The sequence below is a fragment of the Pelophylax lessonae genome (genome assembly GCF_965119305.1).
Source record: "Pelophylax lessonae genome assembly, chromosome: 5".
Taxonomy (NCBI): Eukaryota; Metazoa; Chordata; class Amphibia; order Anura; family Ranidae; genus Pelophylax; species Pelophylax lessonae.
The window spans coordinates 485964763-485989597 of record NC_138772.1 but is presented as its reverse complement, the minus strand read 5'-3'; the positions used below and the strand labels follow the sequence as shown (position 1 = coordinate 485989597).

Here is a 24835-nt window from a genome sequence, read left to right as displayed (position 1 = left end):
TCTGCTCTAGGATCAGCTCTCAAAACGCCCAACAAGACAAATCCTATTCATTTCAATGGCCCCTGTTCACATCTGAGCGTTTTGACGCTGTATACAAAACGCCCAACGCTCAAAAAAGTACATGAGCTTCTTTTTGGGCAGATTACAGGCGTTTTCCATTGATCTCTATTCAATCTAAAAACGCCTGCACAAAAATCGCGGTAAAATCGCGGTAAAAAACGCCGCAAAAATCGCGGTAAAATCGCGGTAAAAACCGCGCGAAAAACGCTACGCTCAGGTGTGAATGTAGCCTAAAGGTAAAGGTTAAAGATTTTTTAAAAACATTCTGTGTGCAGCCTCCCCCCCAGACCCCCCTAATACTTACCTGAGCCCCATCTTGATCTAGCAATGTGCACGAGAGCAGCTGCACTCCAGGGTCTCTCCATTCTCATTGGCTGAGACACAGCAGCAGGGGCCTTGGGTCCCGCTGCTGTCCATCACAGCCAGTAAGGATGGAGTGGGGGCAGGGCCAAACCACACTCTGTGTGTCTTATGGAGCAAGCACGTACCAGTGCCCCAATAGCAAGCAGCTTGCTATATAGAAGCACTGGACAAGAGGGAGGGGCCAGGAGCACTGGCGGGGACCCTAGAAGAGGAGGATTCGGGCTGCTCTGTGCAACACCATTACACAGAGCAGGTAAGCATAACGTGTGTTATTAAAAAAAAAAACAACACGAGCCTTTAATTTAAAAAAAATAAATAAATCAGCAGGAAAATAGTATTTGAATTGAGAAGGAGACTAAGGTGTTAATTAGGGGTGATTAGAGTACAGTAAGGGTTAAAGTGTTACTAAACCCAGGAGCTTGCATTCACTATATCCGGTCTCCCACAGTACACAGAACATGGAAATGCAATTATTTCAGCAAATAAAAACTGCTAAATACCTTTTCTCATCAGCAGTATATAGCAGTCTTGTGACTTCTATCAGTGTCCAGCCAAGCGCTAGTTAAAGCTTGTAGGAGGAGTTTTCTGACTGCCCTATGAGACTGGATGACCCCTGACCCTCTGTCTGGACAGTGCTGATTGGCCCTGTGCTAATCACATGCACTCTCCCAAGAAAAAAAAAAAACCTCTCTTGCAATACACCATAAACTGAGCATGTGCGGCCTGACTCCATAGACTCTGTCTTATCAGGAAATTATTAGGAGTCAGTGGAAGAAGGGGAGGATCAGAGAAGACAGTATCAAGGAGCCTTTTTATAACCCCTTAGGTTCCACAGTGAGTATAACACGCATGCTTTACTGCATATACAGACTGATGTTGTGGGTTTAGTAACACTTTTTTAAGGGGTTAAACAGAGGAACGTTTAATTAAAAACAAAAAAAAAAAAACTTTTTAGTTTGCTTTAGGGCTCTTTCACACGGTCCGCCTCCGTAGGCGGATCCTTGTTGCTCACTGGGGATCGATCCGCGATCCCCGCTGAGCCGGTGGATGACAGCTCCGTCTCCGCTTGCAGAGCGGAGAGGGAGGTGTCTCAGCCCCCGCTGCCCTCTATGGGGGATCGGATGAGAGCGGACCGCCTGTCCGCTCTCATCCGATCCGATCCGATTACTGAACGGATGGAAAAATAGGGTTTCCATCCGTCCAGATTTCAAGCACAGGATTGGATACGGATGGCAGCGGGTGTCAGCGGAGGTGTCTCCGCTGACACCCGCTGTCCCATAGAGCTGCATGGAGGATCCGATCAGATCCGCCTGTCAGTTTTTTAGGGTCCTTTCACACAGTCCGTTCCGTTGACGGAGTCCGTTCTGCTCAGCGGGGGATCGATCTGCCGATCCCCACTGAGCAGGCGGATGACAGCTCTGTCTCCGCTCTGTGTCAGACAGTAAAATAATTTATTGTCGTATTATTATTATTTTTTATTTTTTTGTTAGGGTTAGGGTGGTAATACTACTAATAATAATATCAAATGAATTCATAAATTTAAAATAAATATGCAAATAAAGTAATTATAAATTAATAATAAATAAATATAATAAATTAATACTATATAATAATAAATAAAAAAAACCCCTAACCTTAACCCCTAAATTAATAATAATAAATTGTAAAAATAAACACTCTAACCCTAACACAAAACAAATACTTTATTATTACAGTAATAATAATAATAATGATAATATATATTATTTATATTTTTTTATATTTATATTATTATTATTAATAATATTTTTTTTCTTGTTCAGGTTTGGGTGTTTATTATTATTAATAATAATAACAATAATAATAATAATAATTGATTTAATATATTGAAGGGTTAGAGGTTGAATATTATTTATTTATTAATACATATAAATAATTTATTTTATTTATTTATGATGATTTTAGTTATTTGTGTATTCATTTTACATTTATTTTTTCATATATTACAATTAAAAAAAAAAAAACCCGCAGAGGAGATCCAATACCACCAAAAGAAAGCTCTATTTGTGGGGAAAAAAGGACATCCGTTGTATTTGGGTACAGCGTCTCAGTTAAAGTAACTCAGTGCTGTATCACAAAACATGGCCTGGTCATGAAGGGGGGGGTAAAACCTCCCAGGGCTGAAGTGGTTGAACCAGATTGTCAGGGTAAGTCCTGGTGCAGCCCTTGTGTGTTGGAGGAGACCCCTCTCCCCTCCCCCTATCACTGTATATACACACAGCCCAGACTCTGCAGCACATCGCCCACAGGATGCCACACTGACGTCATGCCAAGCAATGCGCGCTCCAGAGGAGCTCAACGTGCGCGAGCACAGCGGTTCCGCAGCAGTTGCTGGGGGCCGTGCTCGCGCATGACGTCCTTGCATCCTGCTGTGCGTCTTCCGCGTACCTGCGACTTTTGGTCGTGAGCGCGCGTCCCTCCCTGCCTCCTCCTCCTCCTCCCGCAGCCTGGTTCCCTCACTTCCGCTTCTCTGATGGCTCAGACGGCGGCCCCGGGCTCCGGTGTACGAGGTGGATAATTAGCAGCGGACTGGCCGGTCCTGTGCCCGGGGATTACTGTGCGGATTGTAGGTAAGAGGCTGGGGACTGTAATGGGGGGAGGGGGGCACAGTATGTGGAGGTGCCCAGGACTGGTGGTGGTGGTTGGGACATCTGGTGGGCAGAAGGTGGATGTGGTGATCAGAGGTTTGGCATATGGTTGGAGCTCGGTGCCCGGCAGATGTGGCTCTTTGTGCCCGGATGGATTGGCATTTGATGTCCGGGGCATAGGACATCTCATACCGGTGTCTGGGAGAAGGGGTAGTGCCCATTGCTGTGCTAGAGGGCTACAATGTGGTGCCCAAAGCTGTGGTGGGAGGTTCAGACATGGTGCTCGGATGTAGCTGTGGCAGGGGGCCCGCATGTGGTGGCTGTGGTAGGGGGACCGAAAGTGGCTGTGGCTGTGGCATGGGTCTCAGCAGTGGCTGTGGCAGGGGGCCCGGATGTGGCTGTAGCTGTGGCAGGGGGCCCGGATGTGGCTGTAGCTGTGGCAAGGGGCCCAAAAGTGTCTGTGGCAGGGTGCCCAGAAGTGGCTGTAGCTGTGGCATGGGTCTCAGAAGTGGCTGTGGCAGGGGGCCCTGAAGTGGCTGTAGCTGTGGCATGGGGTCTCAGAAGTGGCTGTGGCAGGGGGCCCTGAAGTGGCTGTAGCTGTGGCATGGGGTCTCGGAAGTGGCTGATGCTGTGGCAGGGTGCCCAGAAGTGGCTGTGGCAGGGGGCCCAGAAGTGGCTGTGGCAGGGTGCCCAGAAGTGGCTGTGGCAGGGTGCCCAGAAGTGGCTGTGGCAGGGGGCCCAGAAGTGGCTGTGGCAGGGTGCCCAGAAGTGGCTGTGGCTGTGGCATGGGTCTCAGAAGTGGCTGTGGCAGGGTGCCCAGAAGTGGCTGTAGCTGTGGCAGGGTGCCCAGAAGTGCTGTGGCAGGGTGCCCAGAAGTGCTGTGGCAGGGGGCCCAGAAGTGGCTGTGGCAGGGGGCCCAGAAGTGGCTGTGGCAGGGGGCCCAGAAGTGGCTGTGGCAGGGTGCCCAGAAGTGCTGTGGCAGGGGGCCCAGAAGTGGCTGTGGCATGGGTCTCAGAAGTGGCTGTGGTAGGGGGCCCTGAAGTGGCTGTAGCTGTGGCAGGGGGCCCAAAAGTGTCTGTGGCAGGGTGCCCAGAATTGGCTGTGTCTGTGGCAGGGTGCCCAGAAGTGGCTGTGTCTGTGGCAGGGTGCCCGAAAGTGGCTGTGGCAGGGGGCCCTGAAGTGGCTGTAGCTGTGGCATGGGGTCTCAGAAGTGGCTGCGGCAGGGGGCCCGGAAGTGGATCAGCTTCTCTCTTCAACTTGTTGAGCCTTGAAAATGAAAGTGGCGATGGCTGTAGCCGGGGGGCCTAGAATTGCCATAGCTCTGGCAGGGGGCTCAGACATGATCTGGGGATCCTCTACTTTGGCACACAGAGATCCGATGTCTGGCAGATCTGGCACTGGGATGAGTTCTGTGTCCAGGGACGGGTCATAAGGTGAAGAATTTGAGGAGATAAAGCAAAAGTTATCTGAGACCAAATGGCCAGGAGCTGTGCAGATCGGAGACACCGCTGTCATGTTTCTTTCTTTTACTATGTCTTCTGGTTGTACGTTTGTAATGAAAGTAGTTGTCTCTATAGCGGGATGATCAGACACAGATTGGGATTTGAATTGGTCAGAACAATGGTGTCTTATTATAGCGGTCGGTCACGGTGGTGTTAGGAGCCAATAATAGGGAAAGTTGTTTGTCCATATGTTGTTATGGTTGTGGCCCTTACAGAAGCATCTGGTGGTTTCCATCTGTTTGTATAACCCGCTGTAGTTGTCAGAAATGGACAAATGGTTGTTGGCGGCTGTGAAGTCGTCTACCTGTTGTCCTAACAATTCCTGCGATGACAAAGTCCCTGAAATGTCCGGGTTAATATGTTATCCAACAACGGCTCCGTGTCCCCGGATGGGCAGTTATAGTTTATCGGAGATAATTAAGGCAGTTGAGTTGGTTTGTGTTATTTGTTTGATTTGTTTATAACCACAGATGAGTGTTTATCAACTTTATTCTGATTTATAAGTCACTGATATGACCTCTGATGTGTCCGATATATTCACTTTTTCCTTAATTACTATACGGTGAAATGTTAGTTTTGTCACATATAGAAGTTTCAAAACTGAAAGCATTTATGATGACGCTTTTGTTCATAGCAAGAAGGAATGTGGCTCTTACTCATAGGAAAAGGTTATGGCACTTACCCATAGCAACAAGTGCTGGTGCCCAAAGTGGTGCTGCTCATTTTTTTTTTTAAGTAATATTTTGCCAAAAAAAAAAATAGCCGCCTTCTATGTGTTCTCAGTCATAGTGTATGAAAAATACTGTAAAACCCAGGAACTTGTTTATGGCTTTCAATGAGAAGGAAGGTGACTAGCAGGGTTGTAGTGCTGGTTATAAAATAAAATCAAGCATCTCCTAAATGTGGTGACAACATCAATGTTTTCCTTTGTACAAATTTCCATAAGTCTATTCCCCAGAATGTTCCACTAGGGAGCCTCAGGAAAAGTTTATTTTAAAGGGGGGGTGTACCTTGTGCCATAACTTGTAAAAGGTTCCTTTAGAAGGACGACAGTGATAATGTGCTTTATTCATTACAGGGCTTTATATAGTACAGCACTTTACATGCTGTACATTCACACCAATCCCTGCCCCCAAGGAGTTTATCTTCCCGTACACACTTGACGGAAATCGGACGAAATATCCTCCGATTTTTCTCTCTTGCTCAGCGTTCATAACCGTTTTTAGTTGACAGTGCATAATGTTCACGAAATTTCTCGTCCAATTTTTTTTTTGGGGATATTTGTTCCTAGAGTTCCGGGTCGTCAGCAACTTCAGATCATGCGCGGTCTTTCGTATCCAATTTTTCACGGACATACTGTATACACATTAAACGAAAATTGGTCGTCTGGGGACAGACAATACAAATTTTGGTGTTTGTCACTCCCGTTTTTTTTTTTCGTTAAAAATGTCGGCATTGGCTGCAGAAAGTTGTGTACACACTAGCCGAAAATCGTACGATTTTACCTCGGACGGGAATTTTCGGCAGATTTTCTACTAGTGTGTACCCCACTTTACACTTAATCAAGAATGAAGGGGAAGTCTTCCAATGTGTACCCTAGTTCTGGTGACAACCAGACATTTCCCTCACTTTGGAAGAATTTCCATCCACTTTCTATTGGGGCTGTGGTCCAGGAAGTGAATGGACATCTCCCCAATGGGACACAGATAGTTCTACAAAATGATAGGGGTTATAACTCTTCTATACTCCATCTAAAAAGGAAATTTTGGCATAAAAAAAAAAAAAAAATTGCATTAGTAGAACCATGCATTAACACGTGGGCAGTAATGCACCATAAAATTGTAAAGGAGACCTTGATATTTTCAATTTTGACTACTTTAGAAAACCTCCATTGTGCCTACATCTAGTGTCAGAAACCTTCCTTGAAAGTGGTGTCCATTGTGTCTACATCTAATGTCAGAGAACTACCTCCAAAGTGGTGGCCATCATGTCTGCATCTACTGTCAGAAAGTTACCTTCGAAGTGGTGTCCATTGTGACTATATCTAATTTCAGAAACTTACCTTCAAAGTAGAGCTGCACGATTCTGGCCAAAATGAGAATCACGATTTTTTTGCTTGGAATAAAGATCACGATTCTCTGTGTAACATCTTTTACATTATAAAAAAAATTGGGATAACTTTACGGTTTTGTTTTTTATTTTTTTCATTAAAGTGTATTAATTGCGTTTGAAAGACTGCTGCGCAAATACAGTGTGACATAAAAATTTACAACAATCACCATTTTATTCTGCAGGGTCTCTGCTAAAAAAATATATATATATAAATGTTTGGGGGTTCTAACTACTTTTCTAGGAAAAATAAACTGATTTAACTTGCAAGCAACAAGTGTAGGAAAAAGGTCTAGTCTTTAAGAGGTTAAACTTCCTTCCTCTGGCAGAGGGAACGAAAAGATGCAATGTAATCATTTTGTGTTTACAGTTCAGTGGGAGACTAATGCTGATAGGCTTTTGCTGGAGGCTTTTTTTTTTTTTTTTTTTTTTGACAGCTGCTTCCTCACAGCTATGTAAAGAATTGAGCAAGTGTCATGTTAAGATCATCAGGGGGAGTGAATCGCGATCTCGGTTCTGTTACGATTAATCGTGCAGCTCTACTTCAAAGTGGTGTCCATTGTGACTATATCTAGTTTCAGACACTTACCTTCAAAGTGGTGTCCATTGTGGCTATATCTAGTTTCAGAAACTCTATGTCAAGAACAATATAAAGGTGACAGAAAGGAGTGACATTACGGATGGGATGAGCATAGATTTAGAATCTGTGTGGGTTGAACTCCATAGGGAAGGAGAAAAGGGGAAAGTAATTGTGGGGGTTTGCTATAGGCCACCTAACCAAGCGGAGGAGGTAGAGCTGGAATTCTTAGCACTAATGAGTAAAGTGGCAAAATTGGGATCAGTCGTCATATTGGGGGACTTCAATTATCCCGACATTGACTGGGACGAGGGGACTGCACACTCACAGAAGGCCCGCCTATTCACGGAAACCTTACAGGATAATTACATGTCACAGTTGGTGGATTCTCCGACTAGAGAAAATGCAGTCCTGGATCTATTGATCACTAATGACCCAGACCTAATCTCGCAGGTAGGAGTCCAGGACAATCTGGGCTCTAGCGATCACAGGATGATCACATTTAGTATAAATAACAATATAACAAGGCAAGTGGGGAACATAAGAACCCTAAACTTCAGAAGGGCAAACTTTCCAAAATTGTACTCATTGATGGAAAGGGTAAACTGGGACCAAACCCTGGGATCCCTGACCACAGAGGAAAAATGGGAATGCTTTAGGAACATATTAGGCAAAGGCATCTTGCAGTGCATTCCTATGGGAAATAAATTTAGAAGAGACAAAGCCAAACCTGGCTGGCTAAACCGTAGCGTCAAAAAACTTATTAGGGGAAAAAAATTGGCCTTCAAGAAGTATAAATCAGAGGGCACAGTATCGGCTTTCGAGCAATACAAGGAGGCAAATAAGAAAAGTAAACAAGAAATCAAGATGGCTAAAATCAACTTTGAGAGACAAATAGCGGAGGATAGTAAAAAAAACCCAAAGAAATTCTTTAAATATATCAACAGCAAAAAAACTAGGGCAGAGCATATTGCACACATAATTAACAATGATGGGAGGATGGTTACAGAGGACACTGAAAAAGCAACCGTGCTGAATGCTTTTTTCTCGTCAGTCTTTACACAGGAAAAGGAAGGGTACACTGACCATGACTGTTTGGTTAGTAGTAATACACAGGACTTGCCACTATGGCTAACAGAGGGTGAAATCAGGGAAAGGCTGGATAAACTCAACACAAACAAATCACCAGGCCCGGATGGCGTACATCCGAGAGTACTCAAGGAACTCAGTAAGGTTATATCCAGACCACTGTTCCTGATCTTTGCTGACAGTATTAGGACAGGAGATGTACCAGGGGATTGGAAGAAAGCTAACGTGATTCCGATATTCAAAAAGGGCCAGAGGCATATCCCGGGAAATTATAGGCCTGTCAGTTTGACATCAATAGTATGTAAACTTCTGGAGGGGATGATAAGGGACTATATCGTAGAGTTTGCTAAAGACAACAACATCATCAGCAGTAATCAGCACGGGTTTACAAATGGGCGTTCTTGTCAAACCAATCTATTAACATTTTACGAGGAGGTGAGCTGTGAGCTAGATAGGGGGAGACCAGTGGATGTGGTGTACTTGGATTTCTCTAAGGCGTTTGATACAGTTCCCCACAAGCGCTTAATTTATAAAATAAGATCTGCAGGTATCGACAGCAGGGTTTGCTCTTGGATACGGAATTGGCTTAAAGGGCGTGTCCAAAGAGTGGTAATAAACAGCGCATACTCAGACTGGTCTGAGGTAGTAAGCGGGGTGCCCCAGGGCTCAGTCCTGGGACCAACCTTGTTCAATTTATTCATAAACAACATTGAGGTCGGGATCAGTAGTTCGATATCAGTTTTTGCAGATGACACAAAATTGGCCAGAGCAATAACTGCACAGCATGAAGCAGATATCCTACAGAATGACCTGGACAAAATTACAGAGTGGGCACGGACATGGCAAATGAGGTTTAACGTGGAGAAGTGTAAGGTTTTGCACTTGGGGACTAAAAACATAAAAGCACAATACACGTTAGGAGGGGAACCCTTGGGGGAATCAAAAATGGAGAAGGATCTGGGAGTCTTGGTTGATGATAGATTAGGCAACAGCATGCAATGTCAAGCGGCAGCTGCCAAAGCCAGCAGAATATTGGCATGCATAAAGAAAGGGATGTATTCCAGAGATAAGACTATAATCCTTCCACTTTATAAAACTCTGATCCGACCGCATCTGGAGTATTCTGTCCAGTTCTGGTCGCCAGTCCTCAGGAGGGATGTTTTGGAGCTGGAGAGAGTCCAGAGAAGGGCAACTAAACTAATTAGGGGATTGGAGGACCTTGACTATGAAGAGCGTCTACAATCGCTCGATTTATTCTCCCTGGAGAAGAGACGTCTGAGGGGGGACATGATAGCAATTTATAAATATCTTAATGGGGATCCCAGCTTAGAAAAAAAGCTGTTCATTCGAAGGGATTGCATGAGGACTCGAGGGCATACAATGCGATTAGAGGAGAAGCGTTTTAACCTCAAGCAACGTGGGGGGTTCTTTACTGTTAGGGCTACAAGATTGTGGAATTCTCTACCACAAGAGGTGGTTTCTGCGGGTAGTATGGTGGCTTTCAAAAGACTCTTAGACTTACATCTCAAGGATCAGAACATTCAGGGGTATGTGAGATGATTACAGCCACACACACCTACACAGGTTGAACTGGATGGACTATTGTCTTTATTCAACCTCACCTACTATGTAACTATGTAACCTTCAAAGTGGTGTCCATTGTGGCTACATCTAATGTCAGAAACGTACCTTCAAAGTGGTATCCATTGTGACTAGATCTAGTTTCAGAAACTTACCTTCAAAGTGGTGTCCATTGTGGCTATATCTAGTTTCAGAAACTTACCTTCAAAGTGGTGTCCATTGTGGCTATATCTAGTTTCAGAAACTTACCTTCAAAGTGGTTTCCATTGTGGCTATATCTAGTTTCAGAAACTTACCTTCAAAGTGGTGTCCATTGTGGCTACATCTAATGTCAGAAACCTTACCTTCAAAGTGGTGTCCATTGTGGCTATATCTAGTTTCAGAAACTTACCTTCAAAGTGGTGTCCATTGTGGCTATATCTAGTTTCAGAAACTTACCTTCAAAGTGGTTTCCATTGTGGCTATATCTAGTTTCAGAAACTTACCTTCAAAGTGGTGTCCATTGTGACTATATCTAGTTTCAGAAACTTACCTTCAAAGCGGTGTCCATTGTGGCTACATCTAATGTCAGAAACTTACCTTCAAAGTGGTGTCCATTGTGGCTAGATCTAGTTTCAGAAACGTACCTTCAAAGTGGTGACCATTGTGGCTATATCTAGTTTCGGAAACCTACCTTTTTAAATTGGTATCGAAAGACACAAAGTTTATTAAGTTTGTGCTTTGTGGTCCTGTCACATTAAAATGTATAGGCGCCTCTAGCTGTCTGTGATAAAACCATTCCTTGGCATTTGGATATAAATACAAGAATAATGAGTACAGAGTGTCTCGGTAGTATGAGGAATGTCGTGCCTCTCTGGAGCAGTTTATCCCCCCATGCACTCCTGGCAGCTATTGGGTTCATAGTACTCACTGAAATGAATGGTCACCATAAAATAGAAATAATAGCCATTTCAACCATTCTGCACTTGGTGGCCTCAGCCTGAAGTGTAGGCCTCTGGTTGCCGATGATTGAACTCTCTGCTTTGTGTATATTCACCGTTCCTTGGTCACAGAGGGCTCCAGTCACCTCATTGTGAATAGTGGGTTCCGTGTCTCAGAAAGGAGCCTGCTCCTACCAGCAATCATTGTTCATATAGGTTGGGGCGAATTGTTTCAGTCTGTAGAAGAACTGAAAACATGCAATTGTCCTATTACAATGGTGCAGCCTGAGCTGTTCTCTCCTCAGCCTAATCAGTTTCCTATGAAAGCTCCAGTTACCTTTTGTAATTAATTACAGTTGCTCCCAGTGGAAACAAATGTTTATTTTATGTTAGGTGGGTCAGGAGGAGATTATATTAATGGGACCTGCTGTAATGTCAAATGCCGAGTGCTAACCACATTATCGTTACTTTGTCATTTATTGCATATTTTCTACAATGTATCATTTATACTCTTGATACTTTATTATGCTGAGCTGTATGTAGCATCGCAAACTAGCTCCCCCCCTTTTTTTTTTTTTTTTTTTTTTTTTTTTTTTTATACATTAAAGGGGAGTTCCACCCATTTTAGTAACTTTAGATGTATGTAATCCCCTTTAAAACGACTTTTACCAATGGAAACTTTTTTTTTTGCTAGTAAATGCCTTATTTTCTTCTTTATTCATCCTCTCCTCACTTCCGGGTCCGGTCGGCGATTACGTCATTCGGCAATTCGCAGGGGTTGCTGGGATGTATCTCATGGCATGAAATCTCGCATTATTACACAGGAGATGAGCTGTACTGTTTGTATTGAGGCCGTGCTCTGCCCCACCTCTGCCCCGCCTCCTCTCAGTGAGCTGTACTGTATGTATTGTATTGAGGCCGTGCTCTGCCCCGCCTCCTCTCAGTGAGCTGTACTGTATGTATTGTATTGAGGCCGTGCTCTGCCCCGCCTCTGCCCCGCCTCCTCTCAGTGAGCTGTACTGTATGTATTGTATTGAGGCCGTGCTCTGCCCCGCCTCCTCTCAGTGAGCTGTACTGTATGTATTGTATTGAGGCCGTGCTCTGCCCCGCCTCCTCTCAGTGAGCTGTACTGTATGTATTGTATTGAGGCCGTGCTCTGCCCCGCCTCCTCTCAGTGAGCTGTACTGTATGTATTGTATTGAGGCCATGTTCTGCCCCGACTCTGCCCTGCCTCGCCTCCTCTCAGTGAGCTCAGTGAGCTCAGTGAGGATATAATGCTTTCAGTCCTTGCTCAAGGAGAGGAGGCGAGGCGGAGGCTGGGCAAAACACGGCCTCAATACATTACATACAGTACAGCTCACTGAGAGGAGGCGGGGCAGAGCACGGCCTCAATAATAGTACAGCTCATCTCCTGTGTAATAATGCGAGATTTCATGCCATGAGCTACATCCCAGCAACCCCTGCGAATCGCCGATCGGACCGGAAGTGAGGAGAGGATGAATAAAGAGAAAATAAGGTATTTACTAGCAAAAAAAAAAAAAAAAAAGTTTCCATTGGTAAAAGTCGTTTTAAAGGGGATTACATACATCTATGTAATCCAAGTTATTAAAAATGGGTGGCACTCCGCTTTAAGGTTGAGTTTGGCTTGGAAAAAAGCTTCTAAGCACATTCTCAAATACGTATTAGACATTTTGGTGTTTCGTGTTGTCAGCTGGAGAGAATTTCCCTCATATTGGTGAGGTTTACCATCACTTCCTGTTGTGTCCACCGGACAGGAAGTGAGGGGTCACCTCTCCAGTGGGGCACGAATGACAGAAAAACCTGATGGGAGTTTTATTCACACCCTATCCTTTGCAATGGGGAGGTGCAATGTGTTGTTTCAATGCATTGCATTGTTTTTTTTTTTTTTTGTGGTTTCACAAAATGATACTTTATTCAACTCTATGTTACATGCAGTGAGGTGAATTTCTTTGCGTACAAAAGGCAAACATATTGCATGTTTATGGTAGGAAAAGGGTGCATACAAACCTTTACATTCTATGCATCATTGCAATAAGCCTTCATTGATCTGTGCTACTCAGCGTAAATGATGTGAATGAGCCCTAAAATGAAACTTTTAGGTACACGTTATGACTGAAATGTATCTCCTGTGATATGAAATGGCTGGGGTGGAAGATGAAGCTTGAATTGGGATTCATGTGAGGATCATGTAATATGGGCAGTGCCTAATTTATAAGGGGGCAAAAGGGGAAACTGCCCCTGACCCCCTGAATATGAAATATTAAACAATTGAAAATATTAACAAAAAAAGGATTTCTTTTAATGTATCTTGAGTGGTAATATTTTACCTGCCATCCTTTGTCAAATGTTTTGCTCTGGACTGGTAGATTGTATTATTTTGGCAGCTCAAGCGAACCTTACCTAGAGCGCTTACACTCTTAAAGTGGAGTTCCAGTCTGGGGAAAAAAAAAATTAAGTCAGCAGCTACAAATACTGTAGCTACTGACTTTTAGGATAAGGACACTTACCTGTCCAGGGATCCTGCAATGTGGGCACCTTGAGCTGATTCTTCCATCTGCTTCAGGTACAGGTTCTAGCATTGCAAGTAAGGGAAACTGGCAGTGAAGCCTTCACAGCCAGTATCCTACTGCGCATGCGTGAGTCGTGCTACATTTTCTGAATGGTTCTGCCGTCTTCTGGGACACACACAGGTCCCAGAAAGCAGCAGGGAGAAGGAGGAGGGGCCGGACATGACGTAGATCGCTGCGCAGTGATATTACCAGGAAGTGGTTTTGACAGGTACCCGCTCCTCCCCCTCCGAAAGGTGCCAAATGTGGCAACGGAGGGGGAGGAAGCAAACAAGTATGCTTCCCCTATTGGGTGGAGCTCCGCTTTAAGGAAGGTGGTCTATGACTGTGTGTGTGCGTGTGCACCTGTGACCTTAGAATTATGTAGCGCAAAAATCTATTAAACTTGTATTCCTAAAATTAACGTAAATATCCATCACATAGGGTCCTCATGAACGTGACCACTGTGGATAGGTGCTTAACATTTGGCACTTTTCCACTGCAAGTACCGGCTCGGCTCTACTCGTCCCTTCTTGGCCCTGTTTGGTTTTCCACTGCATGGTACCGCATGGTACGGTGTTGGAACGGTTCGGTACGGTTTGGTATGGTTTGCTTTTCCACTAAAGTAGTACTAAAGTAAGTGGGTGGGATAACAATGATTCTCTGACCAATCAGTGGCTAGTAGTGACAAACAGTCAAGGCTGCATGCAAAGGATTGTGGGTTATGGTACGGCCCTGTTGGAACCACAACTGAGGTGGTACTGTTTAAGCGAGCCGTACCGTTCGGTTCCATGTAGTGGAAAAGCGCCGCCGTACCGAACCGTCCCTACACCGTACCATGCAGTACTAGCAGTGGAAAAGCACAAAAGCGAGCCGAACCATTCGGTTCCATGCAGTGGAGAAGCGCCAATTGGGACATGCAGGTGCCGCTGTGAGAATCCCTCCACCACAGTCACACACAACCTCTCGCCTCCATATGACCAGAATGGTCTTCATGCACCTTCCCCGGTGGGGTACAAAGACTCTCCAACCAGCATACAGTGATGTTGTAAGACTCCATCTGTCCATTCCTGCTGACAAAGTCCCGCCCAGGACGTAACGCGCATGGGGGAGGAGCAACATGTGACGTCAGCCACGGCCATCCTAAAAGGACTATGGTATACTGAGAGCGCTAATCATCTGCACTTGACTGAAGTGCAATGTTTGTGAGTTTTCTACAATCATTTTTATTAAAGTTTGATTATATACAGAGAGCACTAGATGTTCCTTTATTTATTCTATATACCACGTCCCAATGCTTTGACAATATAATATATATATATATATATGATCTCTAATTCAGGAGCCAAATTGAATGATCCAGCAGGATATTTGTTTTGAAGCTAATTTTGCCTTTTTTTATTTTTATTTTTTTCTTCTTTTGAGCTTTGTGCTTTTTCAAGTGTTTTTTGGGCACTTAGGCGTCTTTTCTGCTTGAAAGCTTCTCTTAAAACGTGAGTTTGGTGCAGTGTTTTTCTGCCTGTAAACTCCTGAAAAAGCCATAGTGTGTGCATGGACACATTGGCTAACATGGAGGAGGCTTTCCAACTGAGACAAAGGGCTCAATAGCCTGTAGGAGCCGTTTATTTGAGCTGCAGCGTGCATGAGCCCTATTTGTGCCTTTGTATTATAGTGATCACATTAAGTAATAATTTAGGCCTTTGTTCTAGATCACCATTTATCATAGGGACCTTTTATTGGTAGACTTTTTACATGACATCTCTCCCTCCATTGAGGAGTTCCAGAGCCTGGACCCAGCTTATAGATTATATATGTGTGTAGTGTTTATACAGTGCCGTGTCATGTCTAGTCTTTTGTCCTCTCACTCCCACATGAAATGTCATTGTTTTATTTGAACACGTTGTCTTGGAACCCCTTTTTATGTTCAGGTTGCCGTGTATTCTTAAACACACACCTGAGATGTATACGTGGACCGTGGGTGTGATCTCTGGAGGAATCTCACACTTGTCTCCGCATTCACCTAACCTGTTTGGAGTGGAGATGGTAAAGCTTTGTACCAGCATACTCTTCAATTCCAGACTGCACCTCTAATGGGTAAAAGAGGACTTAAAGAGGAAGTTCATTTTGTTTTTTTTCCTTTTTAATACAAATACGGTAGCTCCTGACTTTTCAAAACCAAAAGCAGTGCCGGGGGTCCATACCTTTCTTTCCACACCCGGATTTTTCAACCTCTGCAGGTTCTGGTGGCACCATCTTGGGTATGGGAGCCGGCTTTGGTTTTCTGAGGAACCACAGCCATGTGAGCTTGAGTGGCGCTTTGTAAATGGTCTTGCAGCCTTCTGAACAAAGTGATGTGTCCCAGGAGGCTGCAGGGCAAGGGACCTCATTATCGCCTAGGCGGGTATTGCGGAAATAGGAGTGGGTACATAAACGGTGGCAAGTCAGCTCCCCTATGCGGGATCATGTACCTGTGCGTGATTCTGCACTACCTGGTCTGGGGTGCGCACGTGTGCCACCGCTGACCCGCTGTGATTAGACACAGAGAGACAATTAGTGGGTTCCGCAGACACGCTGATCGTTCGGGAGACAGGCAGATTGCAGTTCTGTGACAAGGGAAGGCAGTTCTTGTGTTTCTGCTAAGTAGGAACACGGATCTCCTGCCTTCCCACAGTACAATCATCCCCCCACACAGTAAGCACTCCCTAGGAACACATTTAACCCCTTGCTCGCCCTTGATGTTAACTCCTTCCATGCCAGTGTTATTAGTACAGGGACAGTGCATATTTTTAGCACTAATTACTGTATTGGGGTCCCGAAAAAATGTCCGATTTGCCCGCTGCAATATTGCAGTCCCGCTAGAAGTCACTGATCACAGTTATTAATAGTAACAAAAAGAAAAATGACATAAATCTATCCCATAGTTTGTAGACACTATGACTTTTGTAGTAGATAAGTGAAAAAATAGGCACTGGTAATCAGTGGTGGTGTTCCAGGTGTGTTAGGGTGTATTAGATTGTCTATACCAATCATGTCCAGGCACCTTCACCATCTATAATCTACTATGACTTTTGTGCAAAATAATATACGCTTATTGGGATTTTTTTTTACCAAATACGTAGCGGAATACATATTGGCCTAAACTGATGAAGAAATTTTTTTTTTTTTTTTTTGCCTTTGTCTTTTTTTGTTTATAGCGCAACCAATAAAAACCGCAGAGGTGATCAAATACTACCAAAAGAAAGCTCTATTTTGTTGTGAAAAAATGACATACGGTACTTTAACTGACAATTGTGCGGTATCCAAATAAAATGTAACTGTGCCGTATCGCAAAAAATGGCCTGGTCAGGAAGGGGGGGTTAAACCTTTCTGGAGGGTAAGTGGTTAAGTCAGGAAATTATGATAAAATAATATAATGCTAGGTTGTGTGTTTTTTTTTTTTTTTTTTCCCCTGTGTGGTTTTAACGTTACCAGTTACATTAGTCCAGCATGGTCCAGTGCGAGTATGTGTGTTCTATACCTGACCAATCCCTGTGGAAGCTGGAAATCTCTGTAGTAGTCACTGCTACTATTCTGTTTCTGGTCTGATCTTTTATAGAGCACCTTCCCTGGCTTACGGTTTGTGGACTTATCACAAAACTCTGCTTTACAGACCTACACACTGCACAGAAAGGAACCTAGCTCCCGCTGTACTGTGTCATGTGACAGGATGTTGACCCTAAGTCACATGACTGAGCGCAGGGTCTGCCAGTGCCCCCTTCCTGGCAGTGCACATTAAGCACACGTATGAGAAGTAGCTCCGGCTAGTCTGTGTACTGTGGAGGACTGACAGTGGTGGTGAATCCCATATAGTGGTGATGTCTTCCTGCCGGCATCCATAGCTGCCATGGTTGTGGAGGTTTTGTTGACCAGAAGAACTCAAGCCCACTAAAGCTGGAGCTTTTCAGTGTCTGGCTTGAATAGGAAAAAGCATTCAGAAAAAGCTTCTTTAGATAATGTGTGTAGGGGGTATCAGATCAGAGAAAGTGATGACCCACTTTTTGCCATATTGTTTCCCAGCTTCTTCCACAGATGTTATTTTCCATTACTATAGCTGTGTATTTCTGCAGCTCCACCCGTATAAACACATGATTGATGGTTATTACGCTTATCTTGTAGCATCGAACCACGCCATAGCAATCTCACTTCCTGCATCATTGCTTGGGTTTGCTCTGTTTTTATATGGTAGGGTTTTCCCAGAAATTCTGATAGTTTTCCTCTTATCTGTAATGCATGTAGCCGGTATATGAGGACGGCTTGTACTATGGTACAAAGCTTTTCTGTATGCAAGCCAGAGCTCTGGCCTTGCATGTATATTCTATTTTATGCCTTGACTTTCACTCTGCAGTAATATAATACTGTGTATATGTATATATATATTTACATGTGGGTTTGATCCAGTGCATAAAAAAAATCGATATTTTGTTGGCTTAATAATTCTAAAAAATCAGTTTAAAGCGGTTGTAAACTCTATAAAAAAAAAATAAAAAAAAAAAACCTGCAAGACAAAGGCATAATGAGCTAGTATGCGTCGCATACTAGCCCATTATGTGTAACTTACCTTAAAACGAAGCCCCGACACGACCCCCGGACATCGCTGCGGGCGCTGCCATGGTCCCTCGTCGTCTCTTCCGGGTTCGGCGGCTCCGGCGCGCTGATTGGCCGGAAAAGACGGCTCCGGCGCGATGATTGGCCGGAGCCGCGATGACGTCACTCCCGCGCATGCGCGCGGGAGTGATTTTTTCCGGCAAGCTCCCGGCAACTTAATTGAAGTTCCCCCGGACCTTCAGAGCGCATGCGCCGCTCGCGCGAGCGGCTGCATGCACTGTAAATATCTCCTAAACCGTGCCGGTTTAGGAGATATTATTTGTACCTACAGGTAAGCCTTATTATAGGCTTACCTGTTGGTAAAAGTGTCAAAAAGCGGGATACTACCGCTTTAACACATAGACCTCATGCACACATGACTTTTTTTTCTCCCCTGGATGCCCATGCGTGGTTTTTAAACACATTTAGGCACGGCAATTCATTTTCATTCAGTTCATTCATTCCATTGGCCAACATCTTCATTCATCCTGACCATTGGAATGAACACTCAAGCACTAAATGCACCTCGTGCCTAAGTATGTTTAACCACTTCAATACAGGGCCCTTTCACCCCCTTCCTGCCCAGGCCAATTTTCAGCTTTCAGGGCTGTCCCATTTTGAATGATAATTGCGTGGTCATGCAACACTGTACTCGTATGAAGTTTTATTTATTTTTTTTTCACACAAATAGCTTTCTTTTGGTGGTATTTAATCACCGCTGGGTTATTTTTATTTCTTAAAAAAAAAAAAGGAAGAGAGACCGTTTTTATTTTCTGTCAGTAAATTTTGAAAACAAGTCCTTTTTCTCCTTCACTAATGTGCGCTGATGAGGCTGCACTGAGGAGATACTAATATGCCGCACTGATGGGCAGCACTATGGGCACTGATGAGGAGATACTAATATGCCGCACTGATGGGCACTGTTTTTTACTTTTCTGTAATAAGGGCCCTGATGATCAGTGCCCTGATTACCTATGACTAGACTCCCCCCCCCCCCCCCCCCCTTGAGGAGGAGCCGCTGATCGGCTCTCCTCGCCACACACTGACAGTGTGAGGTGAGGAGAGCCGATAATCGGCACTTCCTCATTTACATGTGAGCGGCTATGATTGGACACAGCCGATCACATGGGAAAGAGCCACGTCATTAGCTCTTTAGCTCTTTACCAAGATCGGGGACGCGCTGTGACCTAGCAACACAGCGCAGCCACAGTCGACGCACTGCGCGCCCCCGCGAGAGAGGCTGTTCTGGGGCGCTGTCATATGACGTCGTCCCAGAACGGGAGCCGCACCGCTCTGCCGTCATTTGATGGTGGGCAGGTGGCAAGTGGTTAAACACATCTGGCTTTTTTTTTTTTTTGGTAGTGCCCTTTTTGATGTCCTGGGTGTGCAGAGACTGTAAAGTAGAACTATAGACAAACTTTCTTTATTTATTTTTTCTTCATTTTGGATAGAGCAAGGGAGGGTATAACCCCTGTCAGGCTTTTGTCCCATTGCAGAGATTTCCCTTCACTTCCTGTCCTATAACCAAACAGTAAGTGAGAGGAAAATCCTGCAAATTAAAGGAATACCTTTAACCCCCAGGTCATCAGAACAAGTGTCCCCATTGGAAGATTTCCCCTCTATTCCTTTTCTGGGGACAACCCAAAATGTGATTTTTTTTTTTTTGGTACACGGGACAAATACAGAGGGTGAATTGCCCTAACACACAGACAGCAATAAAAACTGACCGAGGGTCTAATCCCTCTCCACTTCATCCAAAACTAAAAATAAGTTTTGCCTTTTAGTTATACATTTTAAAGAGGAAGTAAACCCTCCTCTGCAACTTGTACCTATAGGTAAGCCTGTGATAAGACTTACCTATAGGTACTGTAAATATCTCTTAAACTTGTGCCATTCCTTCAGAGCCCTGTGCCGTGATCGTCGGCTCCCGTGCGCAGGCGTGAGAGTGACGTCATCGCAGCTCCAGCCAATCAGATGGCCAGATGCCGCAAACCCAAAAGAAGGGTGACCGAACATGTCACCCGTGAGATAGGTGAGTGGTCGGGGCTTCGTTCTAAGGTAAGTATTTCATAATGAGCTAGTATGCGATGCATACTAGCTCATTATGTGTTTATCTTTCAGGTGTTTGTTTTTTTACAACCTCTTTAAACCAGAACTATGGCCTCCCGTTAAAAAATATTTCCTGCAACACCTAACTGTAAGTAATAAAGAATAAGTCAGCGCTAACAATAAAGTAAAAAACAGCAATAGGCCTAAATATACAATATACCCAAAGAAGGATAAAATAAGAGTGCTGCAACTATCATTCTATACCTACCTGTAAATGTATATGCATTTACATTTTTTTTCTTCTATTCTTCATTCTGTAAAGTCCCACAAACACCTGTTGATCCTGCCAGTCAAGTCCACCTAATACAGCTACTTGTGATAGTGTGGCAACACTGCTGTGCTGCTCCTGAATTCAGAGCAGAGTTGTCACCCTTATGTAGGCTGTACCCGCTTGCACTATGGATGCATAAAACAATGTTGCAGAGGGTGTGGCTATCAGCATTGTCACTGCTGATTTGCCTGTAGGTTGTCGGTAAGCACCTGGCCACACCTAGTCCTGCTTCCTGGATGACAGAACTGCCTTTGTTGCAGAAACCCTCCCAATCTGAGCTGCAGTGTCTGGGATGGGGGAGCGGGTGAGACAAATGGAAGGTGAAGGAAGTTTTCTCTGAGGTTGTGTATCGCATAGTAACTGGAATTTGTAGCTTGTTTAGACTGTCATGCAGGAGCCTTATGATGAAGAAATGCTGACAGCCTGAGGCATGTGACGATTATATTGTGGCCTAAACCAGTTACATGGCATTGTAAGCTGTATATGTAGGACTTTGTGGTGTGTGGGTCAAATTAACATCCATGAGCTGCATCAAGAAACTCATTTTATCTCTAGTGTAGTTATATGTAGTTGATCAACAAACTACTAAATAGTATTATGGACAGATCTTGATTTTACATGGTTTGGTAACTTAAAGTAGAAGTAAAGTTCCATCAGTAAATTTTACCTATAGGTAAGCCTATAATAAGACTTACCTATAGGTAGTGTAAATATCTAAACGGCACCATTTAGGAGATATTTACATTACACGCAGCCAGTGACCTCACCCGTGGTGTTCCTTCAGAGCCCTGTGCCGTAATTAGCAGCTACCGTGTGCATACGCAGGAGTGACGTCATCGCGGCTCTGGCCAGTCACAGAGCCGGAGTCTGCGAACCCAGAAACAAGACGGGTGAAGATGGGAGCCCCAGCATCACTGACATTTTGGTTTCCGTAAGAGCTTTAGTTTAAGGCAAGTTTCACATAATGTGACATTACCTCGCACGGCAAAATGTTTTTTTTTTTTTTCTCATTTTGAATAGAGTAATGGAGGGTTATAACCCCTGTCATATTTTTTTTTTTGCTGTCTGACCCATTGCGGAGATTTCACTTCCTGTCCCATAACCAAGCAGGAAAGGAGAGGAAATCTCTGCAAATTAAGGGAGTTTCTTTTTTTGCCTTTATGCTTTAGGCTCCTTTCACACGGCTCCGTTCCGTCGATGGAGTCTGTTCTGCTCATCGGGAGATCGATCCGCACTGAGCAGGCAGATGACAGCTCCGTCTCCGCTCTGTGTGCGGAGACGGAGCTGTCAGATCCCCGCTCTCCTCTATGGGGGAATCGGATGAGAACAGACCGCCTGTCCGCTCTCATCCGATCCCATCCGCTGGATGGATGGAAAATAGGGTTTCCATCCGTCCGGATTTCACAGACAGGATTGGATCGGATAACAGCGGGTGTCAGTTGACATGTCTCCGCTGACATCCACTGCCCCATAGGGATGCATGGAGTATCCGATCTGAAAAACTGACAGGCGGATCGGATCGTCTGTGTGAAAGGGGCCTTAAAACCCAAAGCCAAAAATGTAAAGTATTACAGTTTAGCAATCCTTCGATGTGGTGGCTGCATTCGTTTTTTCTCCCTCTGTTTTCAACTGGTGATCTGTATTAGGCTGGCCATACACTTTACAATTTTCCTTTAGATTTACCAAAACTATATAATATGAGGTCAACCCTAAACACTTTCAATTTGTATGCACTCAGGCTGGCTCTTGTATTGCATAGCTGCAGGTAAAGCTAAAGGAAATTGAATAAGAAAATTGTATAATGTATGGGCAGCTTAAAGAGGAAGTAAACCCTCCTCTGACACTTTTACCTATAGGTAAGCCTATGATAAGGCTTACCTATAGGTAGGTACTGTAAATATATCCTAAACATGCACCGTTTAGGAGATATTTACCTTAGATGCATCCAGTGACATCACTGACGCATGCGCTCTGAAGGAGCGGCCGCTGGTGCTGTTTCTTCAGAGCCCCGTGCCGTGACTGTCGGCTCCCGTGCGTGTGCGGTAGTGACGTCACCGCGGCTCCGGCCAATCAGATGGCCGGATGCCATGATCCGGGAAGACGGGCGACTGAACATGTCGCCCATTATAGAGGTAAGCTGGCGGCACGGCGGGGGCTCATTCTAAGGTAAGTATTTCATAATGAGCTAGTATGCGATGCATACTAGCTCATTATGTCTTTCTCTGTCAGGGTGAAAAAAAAATACAACCTCTTTAAGGCCCCTTGCACACTGTAGCTTAAAAATGCTCAGTTCAGCTTTTTTTTTTTTTTTTTTTTATGAGCTAAAATAGAGCCCATCCATTCTAATGTACCTATGCACACAGGTGCGTAAATGAGCGCCACGTATTCTTCAGTAAGAGCAAACCTGAAAAATCTGCATTTTTGGACAGTAATTTATGCCTAATGCGCGCAAATGCGATCAAATAAAGGCACACGATAATACTGTTGATCTGAAAAAAAAATTGCATATTCAGAGGCACGAATTTATGCGAATTTGCGCGAACGCATATGCGCGGAAATACTCGCAAATGCGTGCTTTTCAATAAGACAAAAATTACGGCTGAAAAAGGAGATGCTGAAACAGGAGTATCGTGTGCAAGAGGCCTTAGAGTGCCTCCATTCTGGATAAAGGAGCAAAAGAGACACCTTTAGGCAGAAGCATTGTCAGTCTGTGGGGAGGGGAATGTTAAATGCACTAGTAGATTTAAATACATAACAAATTGAAGCCAAACTGCAGTTTCACAAAAAGTTACAGCAACCGTTTTTTTTTGGGGGGGAATAAAGGTTTTAGATGAATAAATGAAAACCTGGTTGTTGTACAGTAATCACCCTTGTCAGTGGTAAATGGTTTGTCTCAACACTCTGATACATTTTTGCTTGACAGCTTTGTCTGATGCAGCCATCACATCGAAGAATTGGTAAGCTGCAATATAATGTTTGCTTTGGGTTTAACACGGCTATCTATAACCTTCTTCTTTTTTTTTTTTTTTTTTTTAGTTTGGATGATTGAACTTCTAAAATGAGATAATGTCCAGCACATACATGTAACCACACCTGCACATTAAAACACATATTAAACATTTAATGTTGTACCTGAGCTTATCATTTTCCTTTGTTCTTATAGACCAAACTGGGCGATAGGATGTGTCTGCTTCAGCACCTCTGTCTTTGATGAGGTGCGTTAACACGAATGCTTGGCTAGGCAAAGCCATTTGTATTTTGTTTGAGCAAAGAAAGGGAAGTAGGAGAGTGCTATAGACGGAGTGCTATAGACGGAGTGCTATAGACGGAGTGCTATAGACGGAGTGCTATAGACGGAGTGCTATAGACGGAGTGCTATAGACGGAGTGCTATAGACGGAGTGCTATAGACGGAGTGCTATAGACGGAGTGCTATAGACGGAGTGCTATAGACGGAGTGCTATAGACGGAGTCACTTCCAATACCAGCCTATCATCCACCTAACCTAATTGAACCGGTTTTCTAAAGATACACAGGGCTAGATTTCTCGCATTCAACCCGCAATAGATTCCTCCATCCATGCTGAACTGTATGGATGGAAGAACCGGTGTTACCGGCTATTGTATGCGAACACACAACACTCACTGCATTCCTATCTGTGATAGGATGCCGTCTCTGCTTGGCTGACAGTTTTCCACCCAGCTCCTTTTGCGTGGTGCTAAAGCTGGCCATAGGTGGTTCCATTTTCTTTCCTGCATCTATGGGTTGCAGGAAAGAAAAATTTTCTGATTCTCTCATCAACACAGTTAGTGTTGATGGGAGAATCCCTGTCACTGAGCTATGGTGTTCTTTCGGCTGGGAGAGGCGGAGAGCCGCCCCTGCCAGGAGAACACACAGTGAATATTGCTAGCAGCTATAGCCTCTGGCATTAATCACATGAAAAATCCGACATGCTTGCTCTACCCAAGTCAATCGATGGATAAGCTTGGGTACAATCAGCCTTTCTCCATACATGGTTCGAATCTCAGCCAGTTCAGCAGGGCTATTCAAATTTAATTTGAAATTTGGAATTTGTCCCTTTAAGTGGTTTTTTGATGAAAAGTGATCTAAGAGCAGGGATATGTCAAACCCAAATTATTCCGTGAGGTTGAGGATTGGCTGGAGGTTTTAGTGTTTCAGAATACGATCTATGTTGGCACTTGCAGTATTCAAGCTCTTTAACTATCGGGGGGTCAGCTGAGCATTGCATTGATTTTCTTGTCTAACCGTGTAGAAATAAATGTGTGCTTGTGCTGCCAAACTTTACTGAAGTCATAGCATATATATATATAATCCTTTAAATGGTGCAGGGAAGCCATCCAAAACTGCTTGTACAGGTGCATCGGAAACATTGGGGATTTCCATTCATAGGCGCCCTTTGTGTTTTTTCTGCTGATTT

The 24835-nt window shown here is 44.2% G+C and overlaps 1 protein-coding gene across 2 annotated transcripts in view; it reads left to right on the top strand.

The window, feature by feature from the left end:
• The first annotated feature begins 2877 nt into the window (after window positions 1-2877).
• The window catches only part of RNF19A (ring finger protein 19A, RBR E3 ubiquitin protein ligase), a 158827-nt gene continuing 136869 nt past the window's right edge, over window positions 2878-24835 (top strand). For both annotated transcript variants that reach the window (XM_082257564.1, XM_082257565.1), the window contains exon 1: window positions 2878-3032. The gene's annotated coding sequence lies outside the window, so the exon portion shown is untranslated. The remainder of the gene's footprint in view (window positions 3033-24835) is intronic.